Genomic DNA, 12,420 nt, shown 5'->3' with positions numbered 1-12,420 from the left:
GTGGGCGGGTTGGAGTTGGGTTTCTGATTTTTAAAATGTTTACATCTTGCCCAACCCCAACCCACCCTTTTTTGGGGGTTAAAATAAAGCTGTTCACCACACCACTGGCTTCTGGGTGATGGCCTGAAATCACTGTTGCAAGACTGCATCTTACCACTTTTATGCAAAAAAAGCTTGTTTCACTAAGGCAACATGAGTTTCTTCTGTATTCAAAAGTTCTTAAAAGTCAACTGAATTGTGTATTTTAAAAACATTTTTTATATTAAACAAAAACTAAATTTTCTGTCAAGATAAGGCCTCATTAACTATGAATGACCTATTTCCTCATTGGATTCTTAAAGGATTCAAAAAAATTATAGGTTGCAAAAATTCTCCCCCACAAAAAATAACTCAGCATTAAATTCAGGCGTATTTCTTGCTTGTCATTTCACACGTAAGTGGAGATGTTCCTGGGTCCAGGGCCAATAAACCCGATCGCCTGAGTGTCGTGAATATCAAAAATTGGGTAGGTTTGATTGCATGCCTGTGAAGGAATTTGTCTGATTTAAAATGGAAGGAAGATCAGGTGACTTCTTTTACAGGCATGTGTTCCAACCTGCCCAAATTATTTTGCATTCTCAGCACTCAGGCTACCCAGTGACTATCAGCCTTGGCTCAGTTGGTAGCACTCTTGTTTTCTGAGTCAGAAGGTTTTGGGCTCAAGCCCCACGCCAGAGACTTGAGCACAAAGATTTAGGCTGACACTCTCGTGTAGTACTGAGGGAGTGCTGTACTGAAAGAGGTGTTGTCTTTTGGATGTAACAGTTAACTGAAGCCCCTCAGGTGGATGTAAAAGATCCCACGATGCTATTTTGAAAAAGAGCAGGGGAGTTGCTCCCAGTATCCTGGCCAATGTTTATTGGTCAATCAACGTAACTAAAAACAGATGATCTGTTCACTGTTACATTGCTGTTTGTGGGAGCTTGCTGTGTGCAAATTGGCTGTTCTGTTTCCTACATTACAACAGTGATTACACTGCAACAGTACTTAATTGGCTGCAAAGTGGTTTGGTGAGTCCAGCGGTCATGAAAGATGTAATAAAAATTCCAGTCTCTCTACCCTTCTTTGAGTTGGATGCAGAACAAGGAAACTCTGCCCTTCAATTTCTCTCAGTGTTGAATCAATACAATTCATTTTTGAAGATTTTGTGTGAATTTTTGGAACCCAGTCCAATTTCTGGTCCAATTCCACACGTCAGAAGGCGGATTAGCTGATAAATAATTTAAGTTCAATAATCTGTGGAACAATTGCTCTCCATCGTACATGCAGAACATTGCATTAATGTGTGGAAGCTTGTATTAATATTCAAATTACATTTAAATTTAGACATTTCTAATTAAAATTGACTTTTGTGTCATAGTGACGCTCTTGCACTGATCATGTGCCAGCCTGATTGCCCTGAATGTTAATGTTCAAATATCCCTTGTATTCTGCAGAATCATTGAGAAGTGAGGCCCACAGCTGTGATTTTCAACAATAGAAACGTTCATTTGAACTAAAGAGCATCCTATAACTTGTAGCCAGTTATTCTATCCCTGTAGACTGATATCTGAATGGTGTTAGATTAGTTAATTCAAGTCCTATGAATGCTGTAAAATCACAAACTATGGCAGATTAAACTGGGTTAGGTTGTGAGAAGTCTTAAACTATTAATTGATTATGGAGTCTTTCCAGCTGCCAGAAGCACTGACAGGGAGAGATTTGTGTCCTCATGAGAGATGACACCAGGAAGATTGGGTTAGGAAGTGCAGTGCTGTTCTGGACTAATGTGTATTTGCTGTTTCCCATGTTTACAAATAGTGCGAAAACAGAATTAAGGACTTGTATTTCTAAAGCCTTTCACCATCTCAGTATGTCCCAAAGTGCTTTACATCCAATGAAGTAGTTTTTTTGAAGTCTAGTCACAATTGTAATGTAGGAAACATGGAAGTACAGCATGCTCCCACAAACAGAAATGCGATAATGACCAGGTAGTAATGTTGTTTGAGGGATAACTATTAGCTGGGATGATGGGGTAACTCCCCTGCTCTTCTCCGAAGCTGAACTTAAAATCATAGGATTTGTTGAGCTGTACTTGGTGTCAAATGTTTGTTGCTTCTTGATTTATGTCGTCTTCTTCACTGAGTGTTTAATCCCACCTGATAGAGCATCACTTGACATGCTCACATTGCAATTTCTTTACACTCTGCTTTAGTGCAGTTGTTAATCTGTTTAAAATAGCCAGGTTTAAAAAAAAGCAATTTTAATATAAAGCACAAAAGAAATTTACATGAAAACATTAGGCAGGAGGGAGGTAAGCTTCTTGAGACCAAAATTCCCTGAATGTGGGCAGAAATTCGTAGTTAGTAGAGGGGCAACAATTTGGGGCAGAAACTGGATCTGCAAAGTTTGCGTCCCAGGAATGGTGTATTAAGAATTTGGACGAGTCATTGGGGGAGATTTCCAAATGTGATCCCTTGGTCTGAATTTTCTTTGCTGGGTCCAGATCCTGCCGTTCAGAGGAAATGTGGGTCAGGATCCCACAAATGCCGGTGCTGAGACCCAGAGGGCGATTTTCAAGGAGGCACATACAATTAAGGATAGAGGGCAGGCTCCCAAGGCTGGAGGGCCGGTACGAGGCCCTCCAGCACTGCAAGATTGGCAGCCCACCAACAGAGGTGGGAGCTGCCGCTGTAGGTAGGGGAATGAGAGGGCACCTCAAGATGGAGGCGCCCTCTGAAGAATTTTTCAAAGAGTGAAAATAAAAAGTGACCACAGCTGCCTAATGGTCATTGTGGAGGGGGAGACCCACCAGGACGGCTGTGGCTGTAGCTATGGCCCTCCAGCAATTGCGGCTGGTGGGGATGGGGGGTTGAACTTTAATGATGGAGTGCTGGCCCCCAATGTCTGCCTCTGGGAGGCTGCCTCCATTCATCGGCTCAGCGAGGCCTGCATGCTGACTGGAAAATTCCACCTGCGGGCAGGTAGATACCGCCATCTCCACACCATCAACCCCCACCCCTCCAACCCCCCACACCCGCCCCTGCCCCCGGTCCACCTCCCAAAGTAGCCTGTTCCAAAATGACCTTGAGGCAGGAACTTGATGGCAAGCTTGGACACCGGCCGGTAACGTGAAATTGCTGGCCCGCATGCCTCCGGTTATGCCTGCACAACCAAATGAAAAGTCGTTACCTTATGTCTGCAGTCAACATTGGATATATATCTTGGAGGGGGTTACCATTCTACTCTAGGAATTCCACCCATTACATTCTTACTGTGCCCAGTTGATGCCACACTTGCTAAGAGCATATATGAAATCCTTTGGAGCCTTTTGGAGGCCCCCAGAAAGGTTTCTCAGCAAGATGATCAGCTACCTTGAAATGAGTGCTCTGGTTTCTCTTCTGCATAATTTGCAAAATTTTTATCTTGCTTTTAAGACCAATAAAGACTGCTGGCACCCTCCATCAGTGCAATGGGTGCCACTCTGATTTTCCACCTGCTAGTCAGTGTAAGTAGGCTCATTTATTGTGCAGCCCACTCTGTTTGCTAAAATGACCCTGTTACTGGGATCTGGCAATGATGACCACATACTGAAGGGTCAGGGGCCAGGAATCCTAGATTATTGCATTTCTAATGGGCAGCGGGCAGCCTAGAATTTTGAGGCCCCCATCTTGTCAACTTTGGTTTCCAGCAATTCAGACCTTGATTGCTTCCCCCGCCCCGCTACACCACCCACCCCCCGCTACACCACCCACCACCACCCACCCCCCCCCCACTGTCCACATCCTCACTTAGGTCTATGAATACCAAAGAAAGCTACCTGATACACTTTAGAATAAATTTTGCAGCATTAACAGAACTATTATGGTTGGTAGGTAAATTGGCCATTATAAATTGCCCCTAGTAAAGGTAGGTGGTAGGGAAAATATATAGGGACAGGTGGGGATGGGGTAGGAATATGGGATTAGTGTAGGATTAGTATAAATGGGTGGTTGATGGTCGGCACAGACTCGGTGGGCCGAAGGGCCTGTTTCAGTGCTGTATCTCTAAACTAAACTAAACTTAAACTAAATTATGCAATTAGAAAGGCCTTGCCTGCAAATATTAATTGGAACGATGTTGTACTACGTTAAAGGCATTATATAAATGCAAATTGTTCTAACAAGGTGCAAATTGTTCTAACAAGGGTATTTAGGGTGGGTGTTTCAATATATATTGCAAAAACCCTTGCCTTTCTGAATTAATTCTTTTCCTGACCAGATGTGATAAGTCTGTTCTTTTGTTTCTGGGCATTTCTCATAATATTCTAAGACAGTAATGTGCAACCTCAGGACTTAGAATGTATTCTCCTATTCTGCTGAGATCTAAAAGTGTGCTGCTTTTCATTCAAACTGGCACTATCCAAGAGTGGATGGGCTTATATTCTTTTTGTAACGCAATGAGCATAATTCAGTATGAAGAGGTTGCATCATTTCTTCAATGGGACAGAGAAAACACAATGAAATATAAATAACATTTTCATTTATTTTCTCTCTCTGATCACATCTTGTATTATTTTCTTTTTGATACTTTGCCTCATGTTCTCCTTTAAAGCACTGTTGTGCTTCAGAACTCTAAGCAACAAGCAGCTCAATGGGCTGGATTTTGTGCTGGAGTTGGGGCTCCCGGCGCTGGACCGAAAAGGCGGGGGGAACCCTGCATCTGCCTTTTCATGCCCCCCGGAGCGATCCTCCGGTTTTTTGAATCAAGGTTGCAGGAGGTGGGATCCCCATTCCTTTAAAAGATGGGGAACCAGCCTCCATGAGCTGCCGGCCAATCAGAGGGCCGGCAGATCAGCAGTATCGGCAGCGCCATTGGGAGTGGTGGCCACCGCTGGTACTGCAGAGGCCTCAGACCCAAACCCAGCACTGGAACCCCAGACAAGAGGTAGGTGAGGCGGGGTCACTGGGGCCAGTCCAGAAGGCCCTGGCGAAGATGGGGCAGGGGGGTGGTCATGCAGTGCAGGGGGATCTGGGAGAGGGGATCCTGGGGGGTAAAGTTGTTCCCGGATGGGGCCCTCCATGGGTCACAAATTTCCCACGAAGGAGGGCCCCCCTCCAAGCCCACAGGGAGGGCGTCTCATTTTACAAGGCATCCTCTCCACATGGCAGAGTCCCCGCTGGTAACATTCCAGCAGTGGCAGGAAGAGGCCCTTAATTCGCCATTAATAGGCCATTTATAGACCTCATTTGGTCTCTGGGCAGGAAGGCCTTCCTCGGCCTATCTCGCCACTGGGAAGATCGCTGGGCGACGGGCCCTCTGCCCCACCATGCCCCTGCCACCTGTTGCGATATGCCGTGCCGTGTCCGCCTCCGATCCCACCTCAGGGGGCCTCCCAAAATCTCGGCCAATATGTCTAGGCACTAGAAAATCAACCTCTGAACACTGTTGGAAAATGCTTTCATTTGTGTCGGTCTGTGAGAGGGAGAGACTTCAGTTAGAGAGGTTCTACAATTAGTTATATATAGGACATGCAGAGGAATTATTAATTTAATTTAAACAAGATGCCCTACATGATGGCTTTGCATATCTGGTTCACATTTCTTATGTTACCAGCTGTAGAGAAGTTGTACGATTTGAACTAAATGACTGCTCCATTATGGCTATTGTTTTGCATTCACTGAATAATAGAATAAAGCTACTTAATGATTCAAGACCAAGCCTTGTCTCATCTAATATGAACTCAATACACTTCCGGAGTAATCAAAAAATACATCTACTAAAGACACAGAGATTCAATCAGATCATAGGTGTAACTCACTGTCCTACAAGTAAATAGAGGCTAATGTGTGTCAACTTGCATAACAGTAAGATGCTGAGACTACTTACAGGTGGGATTGACACTACTGAATCTGAGAAGGGATCTATGGCAGACCCAAATTCATAACACCCACCAAGGCATTAGAGTTACAAGGCATTAGAGTTTCACACCTGGTTTCACTTCCCTGCATCTGCCCGATAATATTTGTGCCTTACCCATTCTGACTCGTTCACATTGGTTTCCTCTGGCCTATTTGACTGTCATTATCAGTTACTGGTGCCTGAATTCAATGCCAGACCCCTTCTCTCTACACATGAGAGAATGTACAGGAATAGTTCTAGGATGTGAAAATAGGAGGCATAGAGGGTGGACTAAACATAGTGTAGGATGAAAAACAGATGCCCAGGGGATTCCAAGAGATTTCAGTACATGCATAGAACTGTCACTAAGTAGGGTGAAATTGGTAATTTATTGTACCATGCAATGAAGCAACATGCTGCTATATCGGCAATAGGTCACTTCTGTCAAAATTGAGTTACAAGGCATTTTTACATTGCAGTTGTGCCACTGATCCCCAATGCTCAAGCATGACACTACCAAAGGAAAAAAATTCCCTTTTCTGACAAATCTTAAGCTTGTTTTTCCTTGCCTTCCTGAGCTGCCAGTTCCTGATGCTCCACAGACAGTCCAGTGAATGTGTTGAGTTATAGCAAAGTCAGTGCTGGGGTCATGCAGGTGTGCAAACTGATCAAAATAGCAGAGTCTCCTCACGCAAAAGGTGCAAGAGTCTCATTACGAACTCTCTCAGAACTTTAATTGATTTGAAGGCATGATTTTCTGTGTAACTTGCCAAGAATGTGCTTTGTGCTTTCTCAGCCTGTGTAAAATTGGTTAATGCCAGGTAGGCACATGTTGATTTTTGTATGTTTGTGATCTTAAAAAGTGGGTTGGAATATTTGTAGTTGGCATTTTGATTCCAGGATTAATGTTTTTGATATTTTTGGTCCCTGGTTTTCATTTTTTTTCTCTGCATTTCCTACTTGGGTAACTGACAGCTCCATTTTCAGTCGCTGCAACCAAAATTCATAGTTCATCTGGCTGTTGCTTTCTTTGTGCCCATTTTGGAAAAAAATCAGAAGAGGGTGAGATGCAGGTCTTGTTTTATAGTGAAGGGCGACTATCTACAACCATGCTTCCTCAAGGAGCCATGTTAAATAGATCATAACAGAGCTACAATGTTTTAGCTCTGCTTCACCAAGCACATAGTTACAGAGTTATGCAATATCCTCCAGCTTGATCTTCAGACAAGGTTAACAGCAAAAGGCTGTGTAGGTGATCACAGGCGACATTTTATTCCATTCGTTCATTCTAAGCCACAGAGTAGAAATCTGCTACATCAATCAATCCTCAGTGCATCGATGTAGGGAACAGATAACTTATTTACCAGTGAGACTCCTATGATTTCTACAATGGAAAGTTGCCAGCAACCTTAGAGGATGTTGCATTTTTTGGCCCATGTAGCAATTATCCCAAAAGGGCAGGGCACTATTGAGACCATCCAGTCCACTGCCATGAATCCTATTTTAATAATATGCATGTGGTCTGTGGCATGGTGGAAAAAGCTATTCTAGTAAATGCCTTCAATTCTGATGTTGGTCATTGCATCTACATTTTATAGCTAATTGTAACTGAAAAAGGAAGGCTAGATAGATATCTACTAGGTGAATAGGATAGTTTCTGTTCTGATTTTTGGGTTGCATCTCTCGTGGTCAATATCAAGGATCCCTCCCATTGGCAATCCCTCAGCTCCCTATAAGCAATGTGTGACTTGATGCATACAATAACTGACAATGTAGTATTGTCTAGGGTCAGAGCACTCTTGTAACTGTAAGTTGGTTATTGGAAATGCCTTGAGACCTTGTTTCCCTAATTTTTAGATAAGAGAAAAATAAGTCTCCATTAGACTATGTGGTATTGGTTTTAATCAAAGAATCAGGAATTTTTAGAAGTGTAAAAGCAGCAAAGGATAAATTTTATTAAATTACAACATTTAACATACAGCTTTTTGTCCAAAATATATAAGACGTAACATTTCACCAACTTTCCTCCTGACACAAAATCTGGACCAGCATCCAGAGCACAGAATTTAGATATGAATTTGAGTCCACCTCATGAAGCGTTCACATGCTCATCTCTCCACAGGCTGTAGAACAGAAATAACTAATGAACTGGCAAAATGCAGCTGAATATATTTCTCAACCTTTTAACCCACGGCTCACTAAGAGGTTTCCTGCCATTACTTAAGCTCAAGTTCTGCAGGCTTTCAAGAGAGACACTCAGCAAACAAATGATACAATGGCTTTGTTTGCAAAACAAAGCCAACTTTGATAGTTCAGTTATTACGATTGCCAACATGAATCGGATCTGCAGCATTCAGGCCTGTAATATCTTGCCAAAGACCTGAAGTGATTGAATAAAGAACCATCTTGACAAAGGCCTGAAGTCAATCAAAGTAGTTGAGATGATTGCTTGCAGGCATTGACCCTGGAAAAAGTTCTGTTCTTTGTGTGCTGCGTATGTTACAAACTGACTTCATACTATTATGTCAGGCCAACTTTTGTTTTTTTTTAAATATTTGTTCATGGGATGTGAGCATTGCTGGCAAGGCCAACATTTATTCCCCATCCCTAATTTCCCTTGAGAAGGTGCTGGTGAGCCACTATCTTGAAGAACTACAGTTCATGTGGTGTAGGTATACGCACAGTGCTGTTGGGGAGGGAGTTCCAGGACTTTGACCCAGTGACAGTGAAGGAACAGCGATATAGTTCCCAGTCAGGATGGATGTGACTTGGCTGAGAACTTGCAGGTGATGGTGTTCCCATGTGTCTGCTGCCTTTGTTCTTCTGGTTGGTAGAGGTTGTGGATTTGGAAGGTGCTGTCGAAGGAGCCTTACAACAACAAATCTAAGCCTGTCTAAATCACAAACTGTAAAAAAAAATTGCACTGCAGCTCTTATGAGCTGCTGCTGTACAGAAAATCCAACCCCACAATCAGTGGGCTTCTAATAAGTGAAATCTGGGCCAGGAACTTGAAAGACATATTGAAATTCCTCAACTCAGAACATCACGCAAGGTTGGTGTCTCTCAAGACTCACTGTGTCCAATTTTTCCATCTCTGGAAAATCTATCCTAGCATGGGGTATATGTGGTGATTTGTAAAAGCATTCAGAGAGCTTTGTAAAACTCACCTAAACCTCTAACATATTGCATGCTTCAATGCATTCCACTCTATTGTTTTCTTCCTTCTAATATATGCTGATGGACTTCACAGAATTCGCTTCATTTCATCTCACTGCTTTTGGTTGGTGGTGTAGAAACATATCAGGCAGTGAATACATCTGATAGTGAATAACAATTGCTGCTTTGATTGAATCCCGCAATCCTACATAAAACTACTATTGAATAGCATTCTACTCGTGTATTATAAATAAATAAGTCACTAATGAAAAGACCAAGACACTTACTCTTTTAATTGCAAGTAAATGTATTTTTATGCATAGGTTCTCTTTCATCCCCTCTGTGCTATTAAACTGTGAAATTAAGGGATCCCTATAGTGTATTTAGTTAACAACTGTGTGCATAACAAGAGGAAAATTCATGTGGAGCTAACTGCTTTAATCAACAACCTACATTTAAAGCTAAAGGTTAATTTTGGCCATAAATATTCTCAAATTATCATAATTGCCACTTATTCAAAGAGATAGATGTACATTCTAAAAGCTTGGCTTTTGTTAGTATTTGTGGTAAAAGGAATGATTTTGCCATCTTGGTGGTCCATTTGAGCCAGGTCAGTTAATTCCTGAAGCACATTACTTGAAATATCCCAATGGAGTATCACTGTGCTGGCCAAAAGCAAAGAAGTTTGTTGCACTTTCTTCCATCAGCAAACTAAGATAAGAAAATAATCGGTTCGTAATGGTAGCTATGACCTGCGACCTCACAATGACTGGGCTATTTGACTCCAGTGCCTGTAATTAACTTTTATCTTTCAGAATTTAATTTTATTTGGTAGTATCATAACAGTAATTTTGCCACCAGCAATGACAAGTTAAGGTAAACAGCTTCTGCAACCATAAACCTCAAAAAAGAATTCATCTTTCCATTGTCATTAGTTGATCCAATATTGTATACAGAAGTCAATTACCATCAAATATTAACCTGGAAATTGCACTGTGTAATATCATTGCATGAGCACTTAAGCTGAATGCATCAAATTCCTTTGTTCCTTATTTTAATGGACACATTAATCTGCCTGTTTACAATGGAGGTTAATGCTTTTTATTAAAGTAGCAGAAAAGGGAACTTGATACAAACAGGTCTTGAGTACTCTGTGAGAATATGATGTAGTAAATAAATTAATCACATTGTGCAGAGTATTTCTGGCAGTGTAGGCCTGCTATCACCATATGCAAATCCAAACCAGGTATAACAAAAAACCCACATCTGTAAAAGAAGATAATAGTTCAGTGCACTCTTGATGTTCTCACATTGTATTTAATGATTGATCTTCCATGTCTGATAAATTGGGCAGGATTTATTATTTTGGATTACAAGTACATTGCTCATTGCCAGTCGAATTTGGTTTCCTTTATATTTAGTATGATAGAGTTAAATTGGTGGAGCTTGGAGAGTGACTTCAGAGCCACATAGTGGCCAGAGTTTATAATTACACTGTGAAAGCAAATGTAAAAACATTGATGGGAAGTGTGCACTCATCAATTCGCAATGGTGAATGTTCAAAAAGCATAACCAATGATCGTGAAGATGCAAAATAAGGTTATGGTTAAGAATTATGAGGAAAGGTTGCAGAGACTCATCTGTACTTCCTCAAGTATAGAAGACAATAAGGTGATATAATTGAGGAAAAAAGCAGAAAGTGCTGGAAATACTCAGCAGCTCTGGCAGCATCTGTGGAGAGAGAAACAGAGTTAATATTTCATGTCAGTAACCTTTCATCAGAACTGTGATGAAAGGTCACAGACCTGAAATGTTGGGTGGAATTCTATGCTCTCCCTGTGGCAGGTTTGGAGGCAGGGAGAGCATAAAATCGGGTGGGATGGTGTCGGGGGGAGGGGTGGGGGATCCCCGCCATCACCCCGTCTCCGCCAAAAATTTAGTCTGGGGCGGAAAGGCCTGTGTAATTTATCCCCAATTAAGGGCCTCTTCCTGCTGTAGCTGCAATTACCTGTGCGACGGGCGGCCCTGTCGCCGTACAGGAAGCGTGGTACAAAAAACCGTGCGGACTGTTTCCGTGCTGCAAGTGGGGTTCCCTCAGTAAAAGTTACTTAGCTCCTGAACGAGGGACCCAGCATCAGGAAGGGGGGTGGGGAGGGGTTGCCCATCCTCTGTCCTTGCTGCCAACACCCGCCACCCCTCCGCCTCCCTGGCGACCCACACCCCACAACACCCCTCCCACACTGACCTACCTTGAGCTTGGTTCCAGAGCCGCTCCAGGATGTCTGGTCGCTGCAGTTACAGCAGCAGCGACCGCCTCCGCGATGGTGCTGCAGCTGCTGGCCTCTGATTGGCTGGCAGCTCTGCAAGGCCGGGACTTCTGGCCATGATATCCGAAATCCTATCTAAGACCTGCTGCTGTGTAGATAAGTGCCTGATTGGCACTAAGTTCAGCGGGCCTTCCATACAAGAGCTGACAGTTCCCCCGATGTTGAGACCCCCACCGCCAACACAAAATTCCACCCGTTAACCCGGTTTCTTTCTCCACAGATGCTGCCTGACTTGCTGAATGGTTCCAGCATTTTCTGGTTTCATTTCAGATTTCCAGCATCTGCAGTATTTTGCTTTTTTGATATAATTGAGGAGTTTAAGATGATTCAAGGAGTTGATAGGATAGGTAGAGTGAAACTATTTCATCAGGTAAGGGAGTCCAGGACAAGAGGATATAACCTCAAAATTAGAGCTAGGTCATTCAGGAGCGATGCCGGGAATCACTTCATTACACAAAGTAAAGATCTGGAACTCTCCTGAAAAGCTAGGCCAATTGAAAACTTCAAAACTGAGATTGCTCGGCTTTTGTTAGGCAAGGGTATTGAGGAATATTGAACCAAGGCAGCGAGATAGAGTTGAGATACAGATCAGCCATGATCTAATTGAATGACAGAACAGGTTTATGGGGGCTGAATGGCCTACCCTGTTCCTATTTTCCTATCTTAACTCTCAAGATGTTTAACAACATATAGATTTTGAGATTTATATTCTTCCTGCCAGTGGTTAGGTTGCATAACCACGTAATTTGATAAAGACCATGACGATGTCAAGAAAAATTTGCAGAACGAATATTTTAACTCTCAGAACAGTTTAAGTTTAATGAATGAAGTTTAATTTATCAAATATGCCAAGTAGAATCTTCAGTAATAGGATAATTTTCCTGAGGTGAGTTCCCAAATACTTTCTGAGAAACATTGGGAAAACAAGGGAATTCTTCTCCCTCCATTTTGCTCCAGAATTGTCATGCGGTAACTATTTTCAGATGGTTGAATCTGAGTTCAACTGAAGATGGTCCCACAATGTAAATTGGATACAAAT

Source organism: Heterodontus francisci, chromosome 3 (assembly GCF_036365525.1).
Source record: "Heterodontus francisci isolate sHetFra1 chromosome 3, sHetFra1.hap1, whole genome shotgun sequence".
In the NCBI taxonomy this organism is placed as follows: Eukaryota; Metazoa; Chordata; class Chondrichthyes; order Heterodontiformes; family Heterodontidae; genus Heterodontus; species Heterodontus francisci.
Note: the sequence above shows the minus strand (reverse complement) of the source record.